Raw genomic sequence first — 27,541 nt, 5'->3', positions numbered from 1 at the left:
GGCCTGGATGGCTGGGGCTGGGTGTTCGGCAGTCCTGGGCTCCGTCTCCCTCCCGCTCTGCCTGCTCTTCTCCCGCCGGGAGCTGGGGGGAGGGGCGCTCGGCTCCCGCGGGGCCAGGGCTTGTATCTTACCCCCTTCGCGAGGCGCTGGGTTCTCTCAGGTGCCGATGTGGTCTGGATATTGTCCTGTGTCCTCTGGTCTCTATTCTAGGAAGGGTTGTCTTTGTTATATTTTCATCGATATATGTGGTTTTGGGAGGAGATTTCCACTGCTCTACTCACGCCACCATCTTCCGCCCCCGTCCTGCATCTTTATTTTCTTGACTACAACCAGGTGGGCTTTAAATACGGACAGGGTCTGACCACCCACTCATCCTTCTCTGACACATCCTCTAACACTTCTGCAGCTGACTGCAGCTTCCTTGCCGCTGCCCCAAGTGCCTCCTCTGCTACATCCTGTACCCTTTTTACAGTGCCTTGTAGCATGCTTCTCAGTCTTCATCAACTCTCTTACCTTCTCTTCAATACCTCATGGACAGCGTTCTTGTGCTGGCTCTTCTCGTGTTTCTCACAAGACCACATCCTTTTTCTTCATGGCCTTTACCTTTTCCTCTGTGCTTTGCTGAGATGCCTTCTCATTCTCCAACAAATCTTTTCCCTCCACAGTGCCTGGCAGCCTGCATCCTCATGCTGCCTCTTCCTGTGCTCCTCACAGGAGCTCATCCTTCCCCACCATGGTCTTTTTTAATGCTGTGAGGATAGCCAACCCATGGCTCCTGCCACCCTATGGGCTTATTGTTTCTCTAAGGATCTCCCAATCTCATGGAGGCATCACCTCCACCTCCCCCAAGTCCCAGGGAGGGGCCCACCCCTTTAGGAATAAAACCACCTTGGCCCACATGCCCACTTGGGGATACCTAAATTCCTCCTCATCCGTAAGGGATTCCTGCAGTATTTCTCCAGCCAAATAAGGGCAGTCTGCTGAAGCACCCCTCCCAATGAGGGCAGCTTGTGCCATTTTTTGGTCCATAGTGAATCCTGCCAACTTCACCAAATGTCTTGCCTGAGGGTTTTAGCCCTGGGAAAGTTCACTCTGGATTCAGTGAGACTGAAAAATGACAATGTTGGGGGTGAAAGGATTTACACCCAATTTTATTCTTGTGGTGGCAGGTCAAATGCTAGAATCCTATCTGCCTCTGGGGCAGTCTGCATGCAGCAAGCTGGTCTCTGCCTCCAGGCCTCTCTGATGACTTGCAGCACCAGAACACTGGGCAGAGCTCTTTATGTAGTGTCAATAATACCTCCCTGTCAATATTGTGCAAGCGTGTGCCTGTGAGTATTGCATGTGCACAGTGCATGAGTATATCAGGGTCAGGTGAGGATCCCGGCCACAGCAACTTCCATTTTTCCTACATCCCTCAATATATAATGCAAATGAATTTAAAGAGAAATCTCCTTTTACCCTCAGCTCCACATCCTACCACCTTCCTCACCCTTGAGGTAACTACTGATAAAACTTCCGTGTCCTTCCAGATTTTTCCTTTTTAAATAAATACCCATACCAACACACACATATCATATAAAAATATAAATATCTGGGGACAATTTGCTTTTATTTATGTAACAGTTTCATTTGGTTATCTTTTATGATAGTATGTAGAATGTTTAATTTAACATTCAATATGCTAAGTTAACTTAGTACGCCCTGGAAAGGATACAGTGTGTTTTACACAGAAAAACTTCTGCTGTAGTTGACATTCAAAGCAGCAAAACCCAAATCTTAGGGGATGGTAATGTAAGGAACACATTTTTCTGATTTTGTTTCAAAATGCTCATATAAATCTGGGAAATGGATGTCACACAACAAAAGAATATACTAATTTTATCATAAACTTTTCTTTATTTGAACTCAAGTGTTTTAAATATAAATAAAAGAAAAAAAATCGCAGGCTAGAGATGAAGACTTGTTCAACTGGATATTCTTTGAGAGATAGGAATCCTTTGTTAGTTCCTCAAAAAGTCATTCAAATTCCTGTTGCCCCCCCCTTTTCCATGTATTTAGTGGATTTGGCTAATTTTACAATACTGTTTTACAAAAATGTTTTAAAGAAATTGTTTTTATAGGAAGACTTTGAATACACTTGAATTTGAATTTTAAAAATCTTGTTTCACTGAGAACAGAGGAAACAGCATTTTAATCGTATTGGTTGGAGCAGGAATATATATGGCCTCCTCAAGAAGACAAAATTGTATTGAGGTTATATGCAGTTACGATTTCAGAAGAAAAGTATTTTTCTAATTCTAGCTTGTTGTTTCTCTGGTGTATTCAGTATTTGAAGAGGGGTTTGATATAAAACATAAAGTCCACTCCTCGGCAGGTGACACATCGAACAGCCTGTTCTGTCACTGGGAAGTCATCTGGTCAGCAATTAGGCTGAACAATCCGGACAAAGACAGCCCCACTGTGATGACTCATGGCATTCGGGTTCTCCCATTCTGGCCTTGAAACAAATATACATAATGTAATTAACAAATAAAGTGCTTTATTAAAAAAACAGATCTCGGTCTGGGCTCATCACTTTGGGTCCTTATTGTACAACATGGTGGTCCTGTGAGATTAAGTTTATAGATTTGATCGTTAAATGGCTTTAATCATCTTTCCATCGAGAAAGCCTCTTTTCTACAGGCACGGGCAGTTCTCCTAACCTTAGCCAATTTTTAGGCAAATCTATTCCTGAACCAGTCAGGGTTCTCAAGAAAAAGTAGACCAAAAAGATGAGTGGATGGGTAGCTAGCTATAGATACAAACACAAAGAAATTTAAGAAATTGACTCACACGAATCAGAAGGTCCAGCAAGTCCAAAATTTGTACAGCAGCCAGACCTGCTTGAAACTCAGATAGATGCTGCAGTCCTGAGACAGAATTTCTTCCTTGGAAACCTCAGATTTTGCTCTTAATGCCTTCAACTGATTAAATGAGGGCCACCACATATCAAGGGTAATCTCCTTTACTTAAAGCCAAATGATTGTAGATATTAACCACATGTACAGAAAATGTTCACAGCAACACCTAGATTACTGTTTGAGTAAAAGGGAACTATAGTCAAGCTGACACATAAAATTACCTACCACAGTTCCCTTGTTAAAAAGAGCAGAATAAAGCTTAACAGGGTGTCTAATAAATGCTAAAATAGCTGCCTCTGTTGGAAAATGCAGAACATATTCCTAATAATGGTGGTCAATATTTCTGGATATATTTTAGAAAATACTTTAATATATTGCTAATGTTGAAAATACCACTAATATTAATACATCATTAATATACTAGAGTGTCAATAATCAGAGGCACATATACACAATGGAATAATATTCAGTCATAAGAAGAAAACAAATCCTACCATTTGCAACAACATGGATGGAGCTAGAGGGTATTATGCTCAGTGAAATAAGTCAGGCGGAGAAAGACAAGTACTAAATGATTTCCCTCATTTGTGGAGTATAACAACAAAGTAAAACAAGGAACAAAACAGCAGCAGACTCACAGACTCCAATAAGGGACTAGTGGTTACCAAAGGGGAGGGGTGGGGAAGGGTGGGTGCGGGGAGAGGGAGGGAGAAGGGGATTGAGGGGTATAATGACTGGCACACATGGTTGGGGGGGATCACGGGGAAGACAGTGTAGCACAGAGAAGGCAAATAGTGACTCTGAGGCATCTTACTACACTGGTGGGCAGTGACTGCAGTGGGGTATGGAGGGCACGATAACATGGGTCAGTGTAGTAACCACATTGTTTTTCTTTGTGAAACCTTCATAAGAGTGTACATCAATAATATCTTAATAAAAAATATATATTAAAAAAATAAAAATAAAAATAGAAACAACATGTGCCAATAACTTACCCTGAGGGCAGAACATGACCCAATTCACACAGGAGGATGAAATACAAGCCACCGCAACACAATGTGTTTTCATTGTTTGAGTCTGTTCAAACAGGGCTGGTGTTTCAGAAACTGGTGACAACCCAACAACATAGAAAATGAGAGCTTTTTACACTTTCCTCAGACAATGGCAACTCTTGCCGCACTGTGGCTTTAAAATTGTTTGTGAAAGTAACAGACTTTTGTGAGTTGTCCTCACTACCTCACTGAAACCTAGTGCTCTCAGTCAAGGTCAGATCGACCCACCAAGGGAGCTGGCAATTGTCAAATCACCAATGACAAAATGATGGGCCAAAAAGGAGCAAAACTGGGACAAGTTCCATCACCCTGGCTTGCCCCTCCCCTCTGTGCTCTGTGGGACCGAACACCCTGTAAGCCCAGGAGCGCAACTTTGAAACACCCTCTTTTGTAGGTACCCTGCTTTTTTCTTAGGAGTCCACCTTCTCCTTCAAATTTTCTTCCTTGATGGAAGTTTCCAGGCCTTAATAAGCCACAAGAGCAAAAGGGCCCAGTATTTGGAGCATTCATTGCCTGATGCTGAGGATTTTAGGACCCTGTATGTATGGCCCACTATTGTAGCTCACTGCCTGGCAGGGTTCCTGACCCATCACAGACATTCAGTAATATTCAAGTGATTAAGTGAAATAGGGTGTGTATGTTTAATCTGAATCACAGAGGATGGTAGCTTTGACAATAGTCCAGGTTTTTCCCCACTACTTCCTATTCCTGCCAACTAATAGGTTAATGGGCCTAATGATGTCAATTATAGTCCTTTTTACCTCTTTTGGAAGGACAAATTAGCAAGCACAGTCACCGTTATTACACTGCACTCTGACTTACTGTGGGTAATTTTGCAACATTTCCAGAATCTCTCCTCTGGCCTTAGTACATCTCCACATCAGTAGGTGATTATGGGGAGTGAGTGAGAGCGCGTCTGGACCAGGGAGGTTGGGTGGGGCCCCTTTTCTTCTGCAGCCGGCTCAGGAGATACGTGGACGAGCAGAAGTGGATGACTGCTTACAAGCACTAAAAGGGTTTCTCCCACTTTATTTCTCCCTTTGACTGATTTTGGTTTCAAAGGTATTTTTGCCCCTGGCTGAGGTGTACCCCCCGGGGGGTCATACTTACAACAGCAGAGCAGCTCAGGCAACGAGAAATCCCCCCTCTGCCCCCCACAAGTTCTGCTTATATTACAGACAGCATGGGTCTTCTCTTTTCACTGAGGAGGAAAGGGCTGAATTTTTTTTTTTTTTTTTTTTTGCCTTTCCTGGAATTGGCTTCTATTGTGGGAAGGTGGAAGAAGAGAATGAGCTGGGTGCAACCCTCACCTGCACAGGCACTGGTCGTCTGGGCTAGACCTAGAGCCTGCTCCCCATCCTTACGGAGAACTGAGTGGCTGTGTGTTAAAGCTGGCAGGGTGCTGAGAAAGCTTCGTGTCCACTTTGGTGGTTTTACTGAGGATGAAACAGATGTTCTGATGGACAAGGAATTCTCTGGTCAGCCATAGCAGCAGCAGGACAGGAAACTGAGTCTCTGGGCCCCACATGGGTGGTTCGGGGTCTCTTTCTTCCTATTACCTGGAATGGCAGTCCTCATCCAGGTATTCTGAAGTTTTTGTGCCAACTTGAGATTTCAAACACCCATGGAATCCTGGCTATGTGACGTGGTGGTTGTGGTTTTCCTTCTGGATACAGGAAAGTTGAAAAGCAGAGTGACTGGAGACAAAGTAACATAATCATATATTTTCTGTCCTGGAAAGATGTTAGGAAAGAAAGTTGCAGAAAATGCATAGCAATCAAGCCCATTTTGTGCACATGAATCTTAAAAAATGGGTCTGAAGTGAATTGTTAAAAGTGGCTCCCTCTAGGACATGAGTGAAACTGGATAGTGGGACATGAGGGGGACTTTCATATTTTTATGCGCAATGCTATTCTATGGTATTGTTTTTACAGTGAAAACATAATCACATATTTCATTAGTAACATGATAAAAGTTACTTGGATTCAACCAAAGACGAGTATGTAGAATACAGAAAGGACTCTCAAAACTCAACAATAAAGATAACCAATCCAATTAGAAAATGCTTAGAAGACATGACAGATGTTTCACTGTCATCCAGATGACACAGCACTTGAAAAGATGTGCAAAGTCATTAGATAAAAGAAAAATAAAATTAAAACTACAATTAGATGCCATAACCTAGCTATCAGCATGGCTAAAATAAAGAATTGAGAAAATACCAAATTCTAACAAAGATGTGGAAAAACTGGACCCCACTGCTGGCGAGAAGATAAACTAGTGTAGCTGCACTGCGAGGTCTTTTGCCAATTTCTTATGAAGTTAAACTTTATGATTCAGCAATTGTACTCTTAGGTACTTATTTCAAAGAAATGAAAACTTCTGTTCACACTAAAATGAATGCTTATAGCAGCTTTATTCATGATAGCAAAACACTGGAAATGGCCCAGGACCCTTTGATGGGTGAAGAGCTGAAGGCACTGAGGTGCATACATACCGTGGAATATTCTGGTACATGCAATAACTTGGGTGACTCTCCCAGGAACTGTGCTGAGTTAAAAAATCCAACTCCAAAAGATTACATAAAGTATGATTCCATTTATAGAATGTTTTTGAAATAACAAAGTTTCAGAAATGAAGAACAGATCAGTGGTTGCCAGCACTGAGGGGTGGGGAGGGTTGGAAGGGCTGGGTGTGGTCCTAAAAAGACAACCCAGGGCTCCTTGTGGCGGTGGAACTGTCTTGCATTTTGACTGTGGTTGTGGACACATGAATTTACATGTGACGAAACTGGATACAACTAAATACACAGACAGTGCAAGCAAAAGTGCAGTAATTGGAATATGACTGGCAGATTGTACATCCTGTCACTATCCTGGTTGTGGGATGGTACTATAATTTTGAAAGATGTTGTCATGGAAGAAAACTGGGTAAAGGGTACATGTGATCTCTCTGCATCATTTCTTACAACTGCATGTGAACCCACAATTATCTCAGTTAAACTTTTAATTAAAAAATTAACATATGGATGTATTTGAATATATCGGTCAACCCCTTGCCTGTCAAGCTGCAGGCAGAGGGGTGGCTGCAGGTCCCCTTCCCTGCCTCTAGAGGATGAGGCATCCTTCTACCTTCCCAGAAGACACTATCCTCCTAAACATGTTCACCTTATTTTTTTCCCAAGCACAAAAGGGAGAACAGGCACTGATATTATCTCAGTGAATTAATTTCTGTAACCATAAAATCTGATCTGGTTTCAGGTGTAAATCAGAGGCTCTCAGCCCTGGCTGCAGATCAAAATCATCGCTAGTGCTTTAATGGTTTGCCAGTGCCAGCACCCCTTCCTGGACTGAATAAATCGGTCTTGGGGATGAGATCTATGCATAGTTTTTTGTTTGGTGCTTAAGCTCTCCAGACAATTCTATTGTGCAGCCAGGTTTGAGACCCAGTGGTCAGAGTACTCATTACAATGATGACTTTTAAAATGCCAGCCCAGGGCCACGATTCTCAGCACCCCAGCCTACACTGTTGGGGTCAGAAGGATGTGCTTTCAGGGGCTCATTTTCCCTCTGCAGTCAAAGCTAACTTGGCGTGGGAACCTTGAGAAGAGAGCACGCTCAGGAGCAGGCCAGGAGGGAGCATTCTAGAATGCACACAAGCATGCTCAGTATTCCCCAGGCTGTGTACTTGACTGAGCTCCTCCACACACACACACAGGGCTGAAGCTCTGCCAGTTTTCTCTGCTGGCCGCTTCTGAGGCTGCTAAGAGGCTGAGCAAACTGTGGGCAGAACATTAGCCCCATAATGAGGTTGTAGCAGGAATGGGAGGGGGCAGGAGAGGCAAAAGTCCTGGGGCGATAAAATCTTCTTGTGCCTCACTCTGCCTCTGACAGAGTCTGCAGCCATGCCACTGAAGACACTGGAACCTCTCTGCGGTTCTGGGCAGCATCAGGGAGGTAAACAGGGCCTGGGGACTAACCTCAGTGTCTCCAGAATAGAAAAGAGGCTGGGGATTTCGTGGCCCCCTGCAGCATCCTTCCTGATAGGGTACACCTGTAGGGTGGGTACTTGCTTACAAGAAGCCCCAGAGGTGATACAAAGCAAAACTCACTTAACAACTCCGGTGTACAACTCACATCCAGCAATTAGCATCGGGAAGGAAAACAGAGCTATGAAAAACTCTGTCTGATTATATCATAAATACCACAAGAATTTCTCAAACAACCCAGGCAAATTCCTCAGACTGCTAAAAGCCAAGCACAGAGGAGTAACAGCTTTCTGGCCATTGGCACTTTCCTTTCACGGTTATTTATGAATTTCAGAGATTTTCTTGATTGTTCTAGAGATTAGCCAAGTTAGTTTCTCCTGCAATCCAACTGTGTCCCATTATCCACAGTTGTTACCATTCAGATTCTGTTCCTAGGCTGCTAAGGATCCATTAAACAGTTTCCAAAAAGCCACGTACTGCTTGACCCCGTATTCACTGTGTTTACAGAATCTCAAGTGATTATGAAAACAGATGCTGTTCATCTACACGCTGGTCCTCTCCAATGTTTAAATGCTGTGCATCAATTGGAGAAGGGAAGAAAATAATAAAGTTATTTTCTCTCACCCATTTTCTTTATTTCCAATTGCAATCACTCCTGCAGAGGCACCTCTTTCTGTAAGAAGTCACTGCCTAGGGAGACGAAAGACTGAGAAGTGGCTGGTACCCAGATGCTAGCTGCTGGCTAGGCTGAGCGCATGCTCTGGGATTCCTCACGGACTTGATTCCTAACTTTTTTATCTCTCCTCTCTCCTCAGTTTTGACTAAAAGTGATGACACAGTTTTTCTTTCCCCAAATCTTTGTGAAACATCAGTTGAGGCTGTAGTGGATTCCTGCTTTTAGGCCAAAGGTGCTCAGATCTTAAGCTAAAATTTAAAAGATCAGCTTCTGGGGCAGACAACCATGTTATATGACCAAGTCCCAGTAAAAATTCTGGACATCAAGGTTCTGCCTTTGTTGGCAGTACTCTGTGTGTATTGTCACATATTGTTGCCAGAAAAAATTAATACAACTCACAGGTCTGCTGGGAAAGGCATACTGGGAAACCCACGTGCAGAGCTCTCTGAGCAGATTCTAATCTGTACCCTTTCATTGTGATAAACCATGACCATGCCCATAACACCTTCCAGTGAATTCTGAGTCCTTCTAGGGAATTCTCAAAACTGAGAGGGGTCTTCAAACCTCTGAACTTGAAATCATTGTCAGACGTGGTCTCGTGGACTCCCCTGACTTTGCAGTTCTCACTAACAACCCTGGAAAAGTCAGATGACCTTTCTGTCTTCAGTTAACTCATCTTTATAAGTCAACTCATGATTATTCCTGACCTGCTGGCCCTCATATAAAGAATAATACAACTGAAATGATGTATTTGACAGGACTTTATGAACCATAAAATGCTTGTTAAATATAAAGGATTATTACTGTCATTGTTGCATGTTACCTGTTTCAAGGAGCTCCAGGTGAGAGACAGCATAGCTGTAGAGGTCAATGGTCCAGCCAGATCTGGCTTTGATTCCCGTGTCTATCAATTAGTGAGGCTACTTCATCTTTAAGTTTCACATTCCTCATCTACAAAATACAGGTAATAATATTTAGTTCATACAGTTGTTGTAAGAATTAAATAAGACTCTAAGTACTTAACACATATATGGACAGACCCCAACTTACAATGGTTCTACTTATAATTTTTCCATTTTAAGATGGTGTGAGAGCAATATGCATTCAGTAGACACTCACTTTGAGTTTTGAATTTTGGTCTTTCCCTGGGCTAGCGAAGTGCATAAAACACTCTCTTGTGATGCTGGGCAGCAGAGGAAGCGACAGCTCCCAGTCAGCCACACAATTGATCATGAGCGTAAACAACCGATATGCTTTCAACCATTCTGTTGTGCACTTTCTGTATAGTTTTCAATCAATCACATGAGATATTCAATGCTCAGTTATAAAATCGGTTTTGTGTTAGATAATTTTGCCCAACTGTAGGCTAACGTGAGTGTTCTGAGCATGTTTAAGGCAAGCTAGGCTAAGATGTCCCAGAGGTCAAGTTTATGAAATGCATTTTCAACTTACAGTATTTTCAATTTAGGGTGGGTTTATCAGGATGTAATCCCATTGTTCGTTGAGGAAGATTTGTAGTTATTATTATCACTATTATTATTTTTGATTACCATTAATTCATAAATTAACCAGCAGTTGAAGTCAGAGCAGGGAGGGTGGGGCTACATTGCCATTTTTGCATAAAACTCAACATGGCATTACTCTTTGCTTTAAAATATTACTCCTGTACTGGTTAGTAAGTTGTTTCAAAATATTAAGTAGTTGCCTGTATTAACAGAGCTAATATAGCTTCAAAACTAATTTACTACTAACGTAGGATCAAGATTGTATTTTATATGTCACTGTGGTTTTATTTAAGCATGTACATTAATCGGCTGGCTGTGGGTTGGTTGAAGAAGATACTAATATTCTTTTTCATGCTGCTAATGAATGGAAGTGGATTCTAACAAAAACTCATGAAATCATATAACAAAAGCAGACAGAAATTAGAAGAGGGTTGGGGGAAATGACATGAAGCTAATATGTTTAAGAAGAGGTTTAAAACTGTTAGAGGACTTTACCAATTTTTCCTCTTTTCTTGAAAACATGATTTCTCCTCTACCTCTGCCCTTTGCCAAAGAAGAAGTGTTTCCACTTTCCCTTAGAAGGATTTTTACCAGCCCTTCCCTGCCCTCTCCTTTTCTCCAGTCTTGACTCCTTACTGAGAATTTGGCACTATGTTAAGTCAAAGAGGGTGCTCATCTTCCTCTGAAAGATGCCTGAGATACTCCTTTGAACCATAAACAGTTCATTTAATGGACAAAAGTCCAGTAAGACTTTTGGTTTAACGAGTTGACAGTTGAATGGAGTGTGACATTTTGATTAGCTACCAGGACAGCCTACAGAAATGTGCACTTAACACACAGACTTTCTATTTTGTTTTCTTTTTCTATGAAACAGATCTCAGTGTATGAAACAGTGTGTAAGGAGCTCTATTTCTGCACATCTCTTCACTACTTCCTGCCCATATCCCAGCCTCTCTCTACCCCTGAGCCTCACCTCATCACTAGGGCTCACCTCTTTCGTGAGTTGGACCCCATTCTTCTTCCCATCCCTGAGCCCCACCCTCTCCTCTGAGATTCACCTACCCTTGAGTGCCACTCTTATTTATGAGACTAACTCTGGCTCACTCCCACCCTACAGCCATCCGGAGAGAGGGAGGGGCAGGGGCTTGCCACACCCCTTTAAAGATGAGTCCTGGAAAAGGTACACATTTCATTTTACATTCCATCGGCCACATGGTAGTTACATGACCACATCCAGCTGCAAGGGCCTTTATTCCAGGGACTGTGTGCATTCTCTGCCACCACCATGTCACCTGGCTTACAGTGATTTGTAACACCATATTTTGTATTGTTCCCTAGCATTTTACACCATTTTTCCCTGCTTACCAAAGATACATGGCCATTGTAGAAAATGTGAAAAGTATATAATGCTACAGGCAGTAAAAATACTCCCCACAATCCTAGAGGATTTCCCAAAGAGGAATATTTGTTAATATTTTGATATGTTTCCTTCCAGAACTTTCTCCATTCCTTTTCTTTACCTATATCAGATTAAATTGTAAAGGCAATTTTGTACTTCAATTGTTTTTTAAATTTATTAGTAACTGTATCATGTAATTGGATAATGTTTTCCCATGAAAGTGTCCCTAATGCCTGAGAGAGGAAGACAGTGCTTCTGTCCCAAGTCTGGAGGAAGGAAATGGAAGCAAAAGAATGAGGATTCTGGATACTTAAGATATCAGCCACTTGTTCTCATTGCAATCCAGACAAACTATAGGGGCTATGCCCTGGGGAAATGACTACAGGCATGATAATTCAAAAAAAAAAAAGAGCAGGGTGAAGTCCAGGCCCTTGATAAATGAACACCAGAGGTCTTTGAGCCAAAAGCATGTGGGCTAAGTTGGAAGGAATAATAATAGCCTGTGACTTCTGCATATGAACAGTGTTCATGAGGCTTGTTCATGAGATCCAGACATCTGCATGAAGAAGACCGAGCTTAAGACATCATCAACCTCTCAGGTCACCAGATATCAGTTCTTATCAGATATTATCAGATATCAGATATCAGATATCAGATATTATCCTGGCAGTGAGAGGTCTCAGCCCAGCAGTAGAACAGGACTGATGAGACTTCCACGTTCCTGACAATTCTAAGCGGGTAGATTATGAGCAGGCCACAGTAGAAGACAGTCTCACATGGGAAAATGGAGAGCACAGGGAATGTTGCCATCCATCGGTTAGGGTGTCTGATTGGCAGGTCCCTGCAGCACTAGATGCCCGAGGGCTACCCTGGAGGACACCAGTAAAAAATGGGGCAGGGCTTTGGGGGAAAGAGGGTATCATAATGGAACTTCCCAAAATAACGGTGAATACAACTGAATTCTCCTCTGGTACAAGTCTTTCAAACGGGAAGTGATAAAACACTTAGGCATAATTGAGAGTTTTTTGGATCTATATTCTCAAACTTTTTTGACCTCATCAACTCTGTTCAGATAAAGGAACCCACTGTCTACCTAGATCAACTTCCCACTGGGAAAAGAACTTGGGGATTACAAAGAATTAGGAGAGGGGCAAAATTATAATTAACATGGTCTTACTGCAGTAACTGGGAGAGAAAAAACCCAAAATGATCAACATAAGCATAACCTATCAGTAATTCTGCAAATATATTATTTATAAATCTTACATATTAATTGAAACCCTTGGCCCATTGAAGCCAACATTGATGATGTACGGTTAAATGTGTCTCATCTAAAATCTGTGGCAAAAAAATACAATGGAATGTTCTTCCATTTTTGTTTCTCAATGCTGCCAACCACTCTAGCCTCCACTCTTCTGCAGCCCTGCAGCTGTGCAGCCCAGAGCACTGAGTGCATCTCTCTGTAGAGTCAAAAACAATGTATTGTCCACATGTGTGCAGTGGGCAGGCCGACCAGGGCCAGGTGAGAATCCTGGCCATAGGAACTTCCATTTTCTCTACAATTAAGTTGAAACTTTAAGAAAGACTCAATAAAGATAAGTCACTGAAAAACTGATCTTCAGAGGGAAAAAATTAGTAAATATCTAGTGTTTTGCACTCAGTTTCATAAAAGTCTTTAAATTTTCATTCCACTAAAAACGAATAAAATCTAGAGGTCATGTAAAAATGGATGTGGTTCAGGCAAGAAATATGAAGGAAAACACCAAACAATGATTCAATATTCAAAGAAAAGGCCTTGGACTGACATCAAACATTTGCAAATGGATATACAGTTATAAGTTTTAAGTTAAAATGTTTAAGGTATGTGTGTATTGTTTTTTATAACTTCCCATGTAACTGATTTTTTTTCTTTATTAATTGAGTAACTCCTGGCTTCCATTCTGCCATATCCACCAGGAAGAAGCCATTTGTCCCAGAGAGAGAAGCCATTGTTCACTCCATCCAAAGGCCCCCCTTTTAAAGAACTTTCTCTCACCTCCTTCTTGGAAATCTGGCCCCCATACTGGCCCAGTCCCTGTGTTCACCAGACTCAGCGTGGAAACCTGATTTCCACTAATCCATCTGTTCACTTTCCTACAAGTATGGATTTGGTATCTAGAGACTCTGAATCTTCACTGAATGCAGGAACTGAAAGGGATGTATGGCTTGGGCTGGTGGGGCGGCTGTCATCTCCCACATGCTGGGAGAAGCAGAAAGAGCCAGCTTCGAAGAGGGAGAACGAGGCATTTGCACAGAGAGGAACAGAAACAAGAGGACCTGTGAACATGGACAGTGAATCTGTTTTATAACTTTCTAGTTCTGGTTGAAGAAGCCTAGTTTTACTTCCTACCCTTAGGGACCATCAGCTACCCCTGCATCCTTCCACTAACTTGCCTTTTTTTATTCCCCTAAACTCATTTCAGTAGGCTTCTGTGAGCTGCCTGACACTATGCTAGGAACAAAAAGTACATACTGCCTGGCATCTTCATGAGCATATTGTGAACGAATTGGCACTTCTATGATAATGACTCTGTTGTTTAAAATCTGAACTTTAGGCAATTGCAGATAAGGGATAGTTTACTGATTAGTAACAAGGGCCCTGACACGGCGAGACAGGACATCCCAGTGGGGAGCAGGAACAGCCTGAGTGTCATAAAAAAGAGGGAGAGAGAGAAGCAGAATTTGGACAACATATTAGAGAAAAGAGATTTAGGACAGAGACTACTCTCTTAGCCATTCTTTGCCAATGGCATATTTAAAGCAGTTCTTTTTTGATAAAGTAATTGGAAGTTAATATCAGGAACATTGTATAGCATCTGTTTATTATATATACTATGGTTAAATTAGTTCTTGTTCCACAGTGTGCATTCAGTTGCTTCTCAAAAATCCTGTTGGTATTTTAATCTAGAGTTAAAGAATCTTCTCCCACTCCTCACCTCCTCCCCCAGAGCCCTGTACAGGAACACAGACAGTCATGGACCTCACCTGCCTAATATGGTCAACACTTGGGTGCCCAGAGTGGGCCCTATCAGGTGAGCAGCCGCACCCACCCGAAACTCTTTTAACAGTGCTTATTTTTTTCTGGGAGTGTGACACTCTGGAAACCACCTAGATGTAGCAAAGGTTTCCTCCTGCACCACTGTGGATAAAGTGAAGGTTTCTGTGGCCAGGATTCTCACCTGGCCCTGCTTGGCTAGCTCACTATACAGGTGTGGCCAATACATTGCTATTGACTCTGTATAAAGAACTCCGCCCAGTGCTCTGGGCACGACACGATGGCAGGGCTGCAAGGCTGCAGGAGAGCAGAGCAGAGGCTGGAGTGGTGGTGTGCTGAGGGCAGAGGCCCAGAGGATGGCTGTGCGGGCAGAGATCAGCTTGCTGCATGCAGACTTACTCTGAGTGAATGAGATTTTAGTGACTGACCTGCCACTGTGGAAATATAGTTGGGTATAAACCCTTTCACCCCAAGAACATTCTACTGTCATCTTTTTGGTCACACTGAATCCATAGTGAACTTGCCTGAGGCTGAAACCCATTGGCAAGACAACTGCTTTCCTTATGTTATTGCCTAACCTCATTAAGAAAGAAAACAGATGGGAAAGGTATGGCTCAGAGGACCCCAAGAAAGAAGGCAAGCTACGGTTCAGAGGAAAACTACGCCCAGAGCAATCTGGACGTTCCGCCTGTACATGGGCTGAGGGGCTTTGGGACGGAGGCAAGGAAGCTGCTGGGAAACCAGGTGCTCAGACACAGCTGGGTGGACGCAGGGCCCGGGCTGGGAGGCGGGGAGCCTGCTGTCTTCCTCTGCCTCTCACCACCTGCGTCTCTGATTTGGGAGAGGAGAGATGTAAGGCTGGGATGCAGGTGGGAGGGGTGGGACAGCAAGGCGGAGGCAGAGTGCCGGAAGGACGAGGGAAGCAAGGAGGACAATGGAGGGCAAGAGAGAAGGGATTCATTCAGCTGGGTCACTGTGGGCACACTCCATCAAGGAACAGACTTGTAGTGCACTGATTTCAGTGTAAGCAGAGCACACCCACTTCGTTTCCTTGTACCGTTTAAGAAAACTTTTTTTTAAGATTTAAAGAATTAAGTGTAGAATCTTGCACTGGATGGATATGGTTTCAGAAACTTGCTTTGCTGCTAATTAGCTGTGTGACCTTAGTTAACTTACTTAACCTCCCTAAACCTCCCTTTATTAAAATTAGATCATAGTAAATCCCATGTAATAACACTTATCTGAGAAAGAAACAAGATAATGTGTATAAAGCAATCTAGTGTTTGTACGCAGTAAGAGCTATAAATGGCAGCTCTATCCACTGACCCATCTCGGGTATTTGTACCACCTCCTTTTTACATCTGTAATATTTTGAAGCTACCATTAGTTTATGGTGTTTACACCAAGATTTATGCTTTATCCCTGTACTTTGTTTCCCTGTGATTTTTATTCATCCCCAGAGTTGACATGGGCACTATGAACATACTCTATATGAATCAATCACATAAAACCTGTAATCCAAATTGAAATTTGTTACTTTTCCTGTTTTAAGAGCAATATGGTTGTGTTACATAAGTACAAATTTTTTTAGTAGATGTGTATTACACATAGAAGCATACCTATAGGAGCTGTGTAATTATTTTTAAATAAATTTACCAAAGTTACATGAGAAAGAAAGCTTCATTATTTTTCTTTCTCTTTCCACCTCTTCCTCCAAAAAAAAATTTGCAATACCTAGCTAAAGTATTCACATTCCAATGATATTTGGTTATTTCTTAAACTCATTTGCCTCCTTGAATCTAAAATGAATTAACTATCTATTAAACCTTAATAACATAAGTAAGTCATTTAAATTTATTTAATTAAATCCTAAATTTTAAACTTGAGAAATTCGAGAGAATATTTTGCACACTGGACTGCTGGCCTCTTAGGCAACAGCTCTGAGGGTGGAGGAGGGCACAGCGAAGCTTGACCCACTCAATTTGGCATGTCACTTTGGAGTGGCCCCCCATACATATCCTTTGGCTTGCCTCCCATGCCCAAACTTAACCTCCATACCACTTTCTCCATATTGTCTACCATTATTGAGACCATAGTTCCATAAAAATATTATCTTTTATTCCTGTGTGATGAGAAAGCTTATGTGAGATTACTATCCAGACCCTGGATAGTATGAAATCAGATGAAAAAGCAAAAGAAAGGCACATTCAGATCTTAATTTTCTTTATCATCTTCACCTTTGACACACTGTCTTTTTCTTTTCCTTTTGTCTGATTTCTGAAGGAAAATCCAAATGAAATAGATACATATACATGATAGAGCCTAATTCAGAAACTGCATCCTACCCTATTTTAAAAGCCATTTTTGAAATGCATTATGGTTTAGGGTTAGGAAAGCTCAGTAAATTCACCCACTTTCTACTTTATCACATGTAACCAGTAAGTGAGGAACTGGAAATGGGTTCGTCTTCACAAATAATACAATCTCGGAATAGAAGGCTACCCCATGCTCTATCTGAATTAAGTAAATACATACAATATGAAATACGAAACACCCCATATTATACATAACATTTGTCAAATTACTGATGGATGTTTCTTCTTCTTGCTTAGTCAGCTGTATGGTGAGAAATTTATGTTGGGCAGATAGCCAGTAATTGTCATCTGAGCATGGCCACAAGCAGAATATTGTTTCCTCAGAAAGATCAGTGTGAGGTTTTCTAGTCATATTCATATTCTGAAGGTGACTATCTGCCATATTTACATCTCCCTTCTGTGCCTTTTCTTGATGGGGATCAGATTCTATATACCACACTAGTCACAGAAATTAAATAAGCTATTGCCAGCCTAAAGCTAAAGGTATGAGTCATTAGTTATCAGAGATCTTCTCAACGTATGTGTGGCATCTTCTAAAGTGAATTGAAGAGGGATAATTATCAGATGACCTTCTGAGCACATGTCATTACACTTTCTGATGAGCTATGTTCTCAGAAGGGATGGCTTGTCATCATTTTACAGGGAGCTTTGGAGACAAGTCAAGAGCTCATCTGTAATCAGCACAAATATAAAAATGTTCAATAACAGCATTTTTATGCTGTTTTTAGTCACCAGCCCCTCACCTAGTCAAATGATTGTTATAGTATATTTCATACATATTGCCTAAAAAATCAAACTGAGGAAGTGACCGAAGTTCAGATTCAGGACAGGCCAGCAGTCCATGGTCAGCAGTGGTGGGACGCTATTTCTGGTCTGTGTTCACCTGGGGAAAATAGGATGAAAAAGCAAAAGAAAGGCACATTCAGGTCTTAAAATTTTCTCTCAAAGCACAAGATGAACTTTAAACCTTTCCAGTGACTGATGGAACTTGAAGCCACTGAAAACCAAAGAGATGAATTATCAGGATGCATTATTATAAGGTCAGTTGAAATCATTACCTCACTATGGCTTCTAATTAACTTAGGACAATGATCAGGAAAAATTTGGGATCCTGACAATTATAAGAGAAGTGATCAGGACATATTTAGGACTTGAAGGCTTCAGAACTTCAAAAGGCTTCTGAAATACCCACCTTGCTTCACTGTGCTGGGGAGCTCACCTCCCTTGCAGATGACACCTAACTATCATGGCCTAATCTCACTGTGACTTGGCTGGTCACCAGAATTCAAACTCAAATAGAGCGGAGCATAGACCAGAGTGGGGTAAATAAGAGTTATGTTACTGTTCTGTTTGGATCAGAGATGGGAAAGCTGGCTTCCCTGACAGTTCATCCTGCCTTGAGGTAGTGATTATAAAATGCACATCAGACTCCAAAAAATCACTCCTTCCTCGATTAGTTTATGACCTGTCTTCATGCTGTATGGCCAAATTGGGGTAATTTACTGGGTGTTTTACCATCTTCCCCCACTAGACAGCAGATGTATGCTGAGCCCCAACACATGTTTCTGGGAGTTAGGCATGAAAATAGTCCAGGGAATTACGACCCAGATAAAGAGCCTTTTACTTCAGGGATGAGAAACGTGGTGCTTCAAACAGCTCCCCCATCCCTCTTTAGGCCCCTAGTGGCCATTCTTGCCCCTCACTTAGGCAGCCCATAAGTGAGGTAACCCATATGGTAGCAGACTTGTGAGAGACAGAACCTTTCAGGCAAGGCAGTTTGTATTATGAGCAACCACAGGAATTTACTAATTCATATCATAAAAATTTTGGACAATATTAATAGAAATGAACTTTGAAGATGCTTGGTTGAGAAGGGAATATTTTCAGATTGCTTATTTTTGATGCAGGTGTTGCTATTCTTTGAGCTGGCTCAGGAAATCAACTGTGATTCTGAAAGTGTGTTGGCTGGCCCGGCAGATACAAGCCTGGGATGAGTGACTGCTCAGTGATACCCAAAGGTGGCAGATTCCTGTGCACAAGGTTGAGGAATGGATTCAATGATTTTGGAGAATTCAATCCACATTGGATTCAATATTATAAACCTCCTCCCACCTGCTCTCTCACCACTACTTCAGTCCTGAAGCCTCTCACTCTTGCCATAATTAGATTGGTGAGGAGAGCCCCATCCCATTAAAACCTCCTTACTAGGAAAGCTGGTAAAAGAAACTAAAAAGAAACTAAATTAAAATGGTTCTTTAACTCAGTGGGGTCAGGAAGGTCCCCAAAGGCAGTGCCCTAAAAATTATGGTTCTGCTGATCGTGACAGGCAGAAGAGTGGGTTTGTTCATCAGACCAAGGGTAGGGTATAATATGCAGAGACTTCTGGGTCTGGTTAATTCATGGGGTCCACAGGAATGAAATTGATAATTAGCCTACGAAGGTCCTACTTGATTTATACAGTCACAGACTCCAAGTAGGTTGAAGCCTCAGAGCAACCTGACATGACCTTCCCCCCCAGAAAGCCCCCTGCAGTCTCCATCCACTTCCAGACTTGAGTCTGTTCCCAGCCCTAGAATGTTTTGAGTGAGATGTTGTATTCCTTGACAAAGGCCTTTTCCATGATCATACTGTTAGTCTCCTGGCTCGGGACCCCAGCCATTTACCTTGGAAATCGTGCATTTGGAGAAATAATTCTAATTTTCAGGATTATTAAACACTCGTGAGCTAACAGAAATTCTTGGGGACTCCAAAGATTACTACGATTCATCAATCAGAGCAGAGGCTTAAAGGGATCAAATAATAAATGGGATTTTGATCCAAATCTGCCTCACCCTAAACCCATTGGGCCCAAGATACATTCTGTAGTTTCTTAAGCTCCTGACTATAGGGTTGATGTAGTGACAATTGATAACATTTTCTGGTCAGCTCCTGACTCATGGAGTAAAGGAAATTATGGCAATAAACTTCAGATTAAACTTATCAGAGTTCTTTCTCACTATCAAAATACTAAATCAAAGCAATACTGAGGAACAGAGAAATCAAGGACAATTCCTAGATTTGTCAATGAAGAGATGTATCAACAATAGAATGAGATTGTTGCTCAGAGACAGACAAGCATTCTTATTTGTTTAATGTATTTTATGTAGCAGTACAATCCAGAATAATTTATAATTTATAGGATCATGGAGAGTGATGTTTTCAAAGGATATTCTAACTAGGCTCATCTTAATTGCACTGCATTGTCTGCCTCATTCAGCAAGACCATGGCTGATGTTATTTTCCAAGTGCCAGTGTTAAGCTAAAAGACACTGTGATTAGTGCTTGCTGTCCAGTTAGATAATATATTATATAGGACATTGAATGTTGTAAGCCTTGCCAGTTAAGCTCAGTGCAAAAGAACTAAGGTCCTCTCCTTAGCTTCCTGCCTGACTACCTATCTGGAACTGTTCCTTTGCGTTTTTTGATGAGATTTTGTTTCCAACTGAGATATCCTTATTATGTGAAAGATGATCATATCTGATTATGGGTAACCTATAAATACAGTTGTTTGAAAATGGCCATGTAATCCTAATAGTTTCAAATGGTTAAAATAAGACTGTCCCATATGTAACAATATAAAAGGAAGGAGCTGGGTTCTGGGCATCGGTCTAGATCCAAACAATTATCATGCTTATTCTCCATCCATCCATCCATCAACCAATATTTATTTATGTGCCAAATAATGGAGCAAAGAGAAGACAATACTTGTTTGCGATGTGATTTTTTTTTAGGAGGAAATTATAATAAAAATAAGGATGCTTGACTTCTTGGTATTTCAAACACTTAGCACAGTGCCTGGAAAACAGAGATGCTCATTTATAGAATGCCACCTTATAGTTTTCCTGGAAGGAATTGCCCTGTGCTCTCCACCTCTCCACCACCAGGCTGCTCCAGTTTCTTTGGCATTACCAGGATGTCTGTGAATACCTGAGTAACTTGGTTTCTGTTAGGGAAACCTTGTCTCACCCTCAGGGAAAATCAATCAGCCAATCAAATCTCTTTCTCTCTCTCCCTCTCTGTCTCTTTGTCTTTCTGTCTCTCTCTACATCCTCCTCCATCTTACACCCATCCCAACGGGTGCCCATCAGCCATCACCAAACACACCATTTTATTTCTTGTCACCACCTTCTTTTATCTAGGTTACTGTAACAGTCTTCCAATTGGTCTCCTGGTTTCTACATTTTCACTTCTCTAACTCAGTTTTCACACAGCAGCCAGAATGCTCTTTTTGCAGTGCAACTCTAATTACCTTCTTTCATGCTTAAAACTTTTCAGTGGTTCTGCACTGTCCTGGGAAAAAGTCCAAATCTGTTAACACGACATTCCAGAAGCGTTGTATCCATTAACTAGTCACTTTTCATCTTCCTTTTGTTATCATGGTACCTTTAGCCAAGTCTTGATTAAATACTTCAGCTGTGCTCCCCAGATGGAAAGGGAACAATGGAGTGTTTGTGCCTGGGCAGGAATATTCGGAAGGGAGCAGCACCCCCTGGCGGCCAGTATGGTGTTGGTGGCATCAGTGAGAAAATTGAAGAGGAGGAAAGATACCCTTCTGAAAGCCTATATAGTATATTTACAGGGCCTGCTTTTTTTTACAAGCGGAGCTGCTTCCGTTGCTTCCTGCATTTTGGAAAATGCAAAACTGGTGTTCTCAAGGAAGCTGGTGTGTTTTGTTGCTGTCTTCAAGTTCAGTGTCTTAAAACACAAAAATATTTTTCAAATGCATATATAAAATATTGCCTCATAATATTACACCTATAACCTTAAATCTTTACAGTGTTGAGACATTTCTCTGGAGAAGGGAGAATTATGGTCTGACTACAGTGATGATGAGCTGACAAAATAGTGGGGTGGATTCCCACCTTCCACAAATCCCACGTTTTCCATTTCAGCCACTGATGAATGACTTCTGAAGACTAGCGGCTTCGGACAGTCTGTTTTTTCCTCAAAACACAGATATGATTTGCGTGACTGGCCAGTATCAGGGTTTCCTAGTGGGTTTGTTCTTTACTCACTATCATGCAGTCACTCTCAGCAAGATTCTGAAGAAGTTACATTAATTCTTAAGTTTTAAGTTTAAATTTATGGCCTAGTGAGGAAAAATTATATGCTGGAAGTACTCACAGAGTTGGGTATTCAGAAGAGTTTGAATATGTGTCCTTTGCAAGTATCTCCACGTCTATGTCTTCAAACAGACTGAGGCACTGTGAAGAATAAGAAGTCAGTGTGCCCATTTGATCTCTTCTTAAATATCAGAGATAGGCAAGCCTTTCCAGGGAGCAATCTGTGGGGGCTGGGCAAACATACAAGTATTCTGTACTTTCTGAATTCTCACTATATGAAGACTGCAAACAATTTCAGTCCCAATTCACTCTAAATCAAAGCCCACTGTGATGGATCTGCAAGCATCTGCCAGCCCAAATATGTATGTTAGCTTACACACCTGGATGAGAGGAGGCAGAGCACTTTGCAGACCTAATTTGGATCTTTTCCAGTTAGGATGCAACCAAAGAAAAAACTGTGTTGAAATCCTAACTTCCAACAGTGATGGTATTAGGAAGTGGGGCATTTGGGAGGTGATTAGGTCATGAACATGGAGCCCTCACCAAGGATTAATGCTCTTATAAAAACGGGCATGTGGGAAGGTGGGAGTTGTATACAGGAAGGACCCAGGAAAAGGGCCTTCACCAGAAGGCAACCATACTGGCACCTTGACCTTGGACTTCCCAGCCTCCAGAACTGTGAGAAATTAATTTCTGTGGTTTATAAGCCACTCAATCTGTGGTGTTTGTTATAGCAGCCCAATGGACTAAGACATTAGATTAAAAAGTCTTCTGGAAATTCTGCCAATTAGCTGCTGACTACGAGTGTTCTGGGGAAAGTACCACCTCAAAGCAAAAAATCACAGATGTTACTAAGATTATAGTTATGTGTATGTATACATACACTCACATATATATCGGCTAGAGTTACATAGGGAAAATGTTGAAGAAATAGACAAACTTTTTCAACTTAATGCTTACTATTGGTCAGAAGAGGAAGAGGAAGAAGAGCAATTCTGAATACTCAATGCCAAGTGTTGAAGAGATATTTTAGATCATGCACAGGAAATGACTGGTGTTGCAAATGACTATATGAGCAGGACTATCACATTCAAAATGCATTTCCATACACACTCTTATGATTAGGGGGTGTATAACTGTAAGATAAGGGAATGCTAACCATTTTGAGGAGCTATTTTATTGGATATTTTGGTTATTGTCCTGTTGCTTCAGGTGAGGCTTCTCAGCCATTGAGTGAGCCTGGATGGCAGAGCTGAGAAGACCGTCCACCTATTCTCTGACCTGGACAAACTTCCAGCATGTACTGTCTCACTTAACATCTTTACTAGCTCACTGTCTCAAACTCCGCCCACTACCAAACTCTACCAAGACGACAGTCCCCATTCCTGACCACCATTAAACCTCACTTAGGGGATTGGAAGTACCTATTTGTTCACTGCCATCTTTTGGATCACATTTTAGTTTCCTGTATTACTATGTATCTTTAATATAGTATGCCCTTGTTTATTTACATTACAGTGCATATTCATTGCAGTGTAGGAGGAAAACATGATTCACATCTCATACTGTATAATCTCCTTCAGGGCCTCATACAAACTTACCATTGATTAGGTGTTAAATAATTGGACAATTACTTTTTCATGTGCTTAAATCATGTGGAATACTTACTGGATTGTTACAGAAGTCGAACAGTGTTATTAATGATATTTAGGAAAACTGCTTGGATTTTTTGTATGGATATGGAATGCATGGTTATTTGTCCCATGTAAAATACTAGCACCTAGATTATCTCTAAAAATACTAGAACAGGGGCTAACTCTAGTGCCTAAATTGCTCTCCAACAGGTTTTGGGGGATATCTCAGATTCAGATAACAATGCAGGTTGTAGGTAAAATAGGGACAATGTGGCATTTCTGGTCCCTACAACCTTGTGTCAGGGTACTGCCTAAACTGTCACCTTCCTCTCTGCATGGGCAAGTGCTTCATTAACCCCAGGGCTTCCCTGATCTGCATCTGATGCTCACGCGAGGATCACAGCAGCTTCCCTGCCCCTCTCCCAAACTTTGTCTTATGAAACTACTCTGTATATTTATGTTGGTTCTAACCTGATTACTTATTTGATGTAATATTCTAACATATCAAAATAAGAGACCCTATAAGAGTAATAAGAAAAAAAATTTTTTTTTAATAGTAGCTTTTTGAAGGAGAATTACACAAAAAGTCTCTCCTCTCTCAAGCAATTTTTGGTATTTTCTCAATCCTACACCTCACTACACTGTCTACGTCAGGAAGGGGTATGAGATCATCTAGCTTCAAAGACAGTTTGGGTCAAAATTTCCATTGCTGTGTTCAGTATAAACTGAACAAATCATGGTTTATTCTTCTCTTGTGATATTTTGTAGTCTCTAGTACAAATGCATACCTGACATAAAGATTATATCTATTTGTGTACTTTATAAAGCTTTTTCACATGTTGACTCTGGTTCTTCTTAGTAATTCTGGGCAAAGAGAAAAAAACAACTAAAAATCTGAAGCAGAACTAAATGTCTATTTTTTGGATTGTGAATCCTGCAAGGACAACAATCTAGTTTTATTCACTTTCGTTTTTATTCAGTGTGGTAGAGTGATCGCAAAAATGAACACAATTCTTCCCTCACCCCCCACCCCAACTTTTACATAGTGATTTGTCCTTCTTTTACTGTGAAATATACATAAAGTATATAAAAGATATATAAGTTTAACAGGTAATTGCAAAGTGGAAATACGTGTAACCATGCCCTAGGTCAGGAAAAGAGCACTGCTGTGCTGAATTAGTACTGAAGTAACCCCCACACCATGTTTCTCTTATTACCTCAGCCTTCCCCACCATCCTGACTTTTGAAATCATGATTCCCTTGCTTCTTTGCATGGTTTCACTAGATATTAGGCAAAACAGTACCGTTTAGTTTTGCTTTCTGTCATCCTGTCTGTTGGGTATGAATTTTTTGCCTAGCTTATTTTGCATTATGTTTGTAAGATTCCCACATTGTCCTGTGCAGCTAAAATCTTTCATTTTCATCGCTATGTTGTCCCATTTTTATAAATATAACAAAATTTATGGATATTTGGGATATTTCCAACACGGGACTTATTGTTAGGATTTGGCTTTAAGCATTCTTATATATGTATCCTGATATACGTCTGTGGGAGTTTCTCTAAAGCAGTGGTTCACCAAGTTTTGATCCCAGAATCTTAAAAGTCAGGAAACAAATGTAAATAAATTAATAAATAAAAAATTTTAATAAAAATTTCAATTGAGACCCGAGATGCATAAAAAGATTCATTGAGTAACTCATGTAAAATAACAATAAACCCACTACCTGTTGTATTTGTTTCCTGAGGTTGCTGTAACAAATTAGTCACAAATGTGGTAGCTTAAAACAACAGTTGCGGAGACCAGAAGTCTGAAATTAAAGTGTTGCCAGGGTTGGTTCCTTCCAGTTGCTCTACCAGAGAATCCACTAGGTACCTTTCTCCTATAGCCACTGGTAACTGTGGGCAGTCCGTGGAATTCCTTAGCTTGCAGACACATCTCTCCATTTCTGCTTTGTCTTCACATGGCTTTCTCCCTGTGAGTCTGTGTTTGTGCCTCAAATCTCTCTCTTCTTTCTCTTATAAAGACAACAAGTTCCACAAGGACTGGGAGTTAGTACTATAATTGAAATATGTTTTTTGGGGGGCGGGGGCAAAATTCATCCAATACATGTTAACAAAAATAACACATCTCTAAATGAAATACAGCTATACTTTTCAAATTAAAATTTTGAGATGAGTGGCAATGCTTTACATTTTTGTAAATCTAATATCTAGACTCATAAGAAGTTGGGTGTTCATCTGCTTTTACTTTCAATCCTTTAGTTGTTTTGGTTGAGATACATGATGAAAATCCAGCCTCACACAATAATCTCAGACCCTCTGAAAGGGTCTGAAAGGCTCCCGGGAGTCTTTGGAGCAGTTTAAGAAACAATGCATTAAAGCATACACTTTAAAATACAGGCAAAATGGAATTTCTAGGCATAGATATAGGTATTTTACTACTTTTTAGATAATGCAACACTGTTTTCCCAAGTGATTGTATCAATTTACATTTCCACTAGGAGTGAGGGATCTTGTTGCTCTATATGTTTACCAATATCTAGTACTGTTGCATTTTTTAAATTTTGCCTATCTGGGGGTGTGTAATGTACTGCCCAGTGGTTTTAGTCTTACTCATTCACACTTTGTCTGTATTGCCATTTTACGTATGAGGAAACTTAGGTGTAGAAGAAAAATGTTACTTGCTACAAGTCAAGAGTTAGAAAATAGAGAGTCCACATTTTCTACTTTGAAATACATTTTTCTTTCCACTCATGAACACAATTCTTCTGTTTGGGGCCCAGTTCTCAAGAAGGTGCATTCTTCCCCATATCTCATCTCCTAGAGCTCATTCCCCCACTTCGGAGGCTTTGGGCACCCCAGGATGCTAGGGGTCCTGAACCTCCCTGTTCATCACCATCCCAGCCCCCCAACCCCGCCTGGCTCCTACACACTGGTTTCTATTTCCTTCTCATAATACTACCACACTCTATTGATCATGTTAAAAAACACGAGCCTCGGCAGGGTCATTTATAGGAATGCCTAATTCGTGTTTACATGCAGAAGAAAACGCATAATTTAATAAATCAATGCCTGTTATTTTTTAAACACTCCACGATAAACCAGTGATGTGATCACAGGCAACTTAAGTTCTTGGATCCTCAATTTTCTCATTAAAATAAGCGCAATACCTACATTATAGGTTTGTTTTAAGAATCAACAAAATATATGTAATGTGCTTAGTACAGTGCCTGATAAGAGTGCTCACTAGATGTTTATTTATATATAACAAAAGCTTATTTAGTGTTTATTGTATGATAATCACTCTTCTAGGTAGTTTTTCCAAAATGGTCATCATTTTACAGATTCAGACTAAAGCAGAGAGGTTAAGCTTCAAGGTCACACAGCCAGTATGTAGCACAGCAGGGATTAAAACTCGGGCAGTCTGGTGGTGCCCGAATTGGCGCTCCTAGCTGAGCCGCTTCCCCCAAATATTTATTATTTATGACAAACCTCTCTGCGAACTGCACAACGCTCTACCACCGGTGTTTTGCCCCGTCCAGAGCAAAATGAGTTCTTCGTTACCCCCTCTAAGCCTCCCCGGCGATCAGCCCTCCCGGGAACCAAGCCTGCTCAGTTGACTCTCACGGGCTGCGAGGTCCGATCGCGGGCATCCAGAGGCAGAGCCTGGCCACACCCCTTCTCCTGGCCCCGCCCCTCGGAGAGAGCGGTCGTGCTGGCAGGCCGCCTCGCAAGCTTCCACGTACACACTCCAACGCCTCTGCCCCCGGCCCGGGGAGAGCACATCCGGGTCGCTGGAGCAGGGCACTCAGGCCCCGCCCCTCTGCCCAACACGTCGCCCCCACTTCCGGCCAGGCCAGGCCTTTTCCGGT

General features: G+C 41.4%; 1 long non-coding RNA gene across 4 annotated transcripts; it reads right to left on the bottom strand.

Annotated features, from left to right (window-relative positions):
- Window positions 1-831: 831 nt before the first annotated feature.
- Window positions 832-27,346, bottom strand: LOC118917132 (uncharacterized). 4 transcript variants are annotated; one of them, XR_008993346.1, is made up of 4 exons: window positions 27,162-27,346; window positions 22,096-25,684; window positions 9,443-9,570; window positions 832-5,652 (listed from the first exon to the last, which is right to left on the bottom strand). It is a non-coding gene; the product is annotated as an uncharacterized LOC118917132 (long non-coding RNA). The 4 variants fall into 4 exon arrangements; XR_005026696.2 differs by having other exon boundaries at window positions 22,096-27,346; XR_008993347.1 differs by having other exon boundaries at window positions 832-5,621; window positions 22,096-27,346.
- Between the last annotated feature and the right edge of the window lie 195 nt (window positions 27,347-27,541).

Source organism: Manis pentadactyla, chromosome 13 (assembly GCF_030020395.1).
Source record: "Manis pentadactyla isolate mManPen7 chromosome 13, mManPen7.hap1, whole genome shotgun sequence".
Classification (NCBI taxonomy): Eukaryota; Metazoa; Chordata; class Mammalia; order Pholidota; family Manidae; genus Manis; species Manis pentadactyla.
This window is presented reverse-complemented; position numbering and strand designations above follow the sequence as displayed.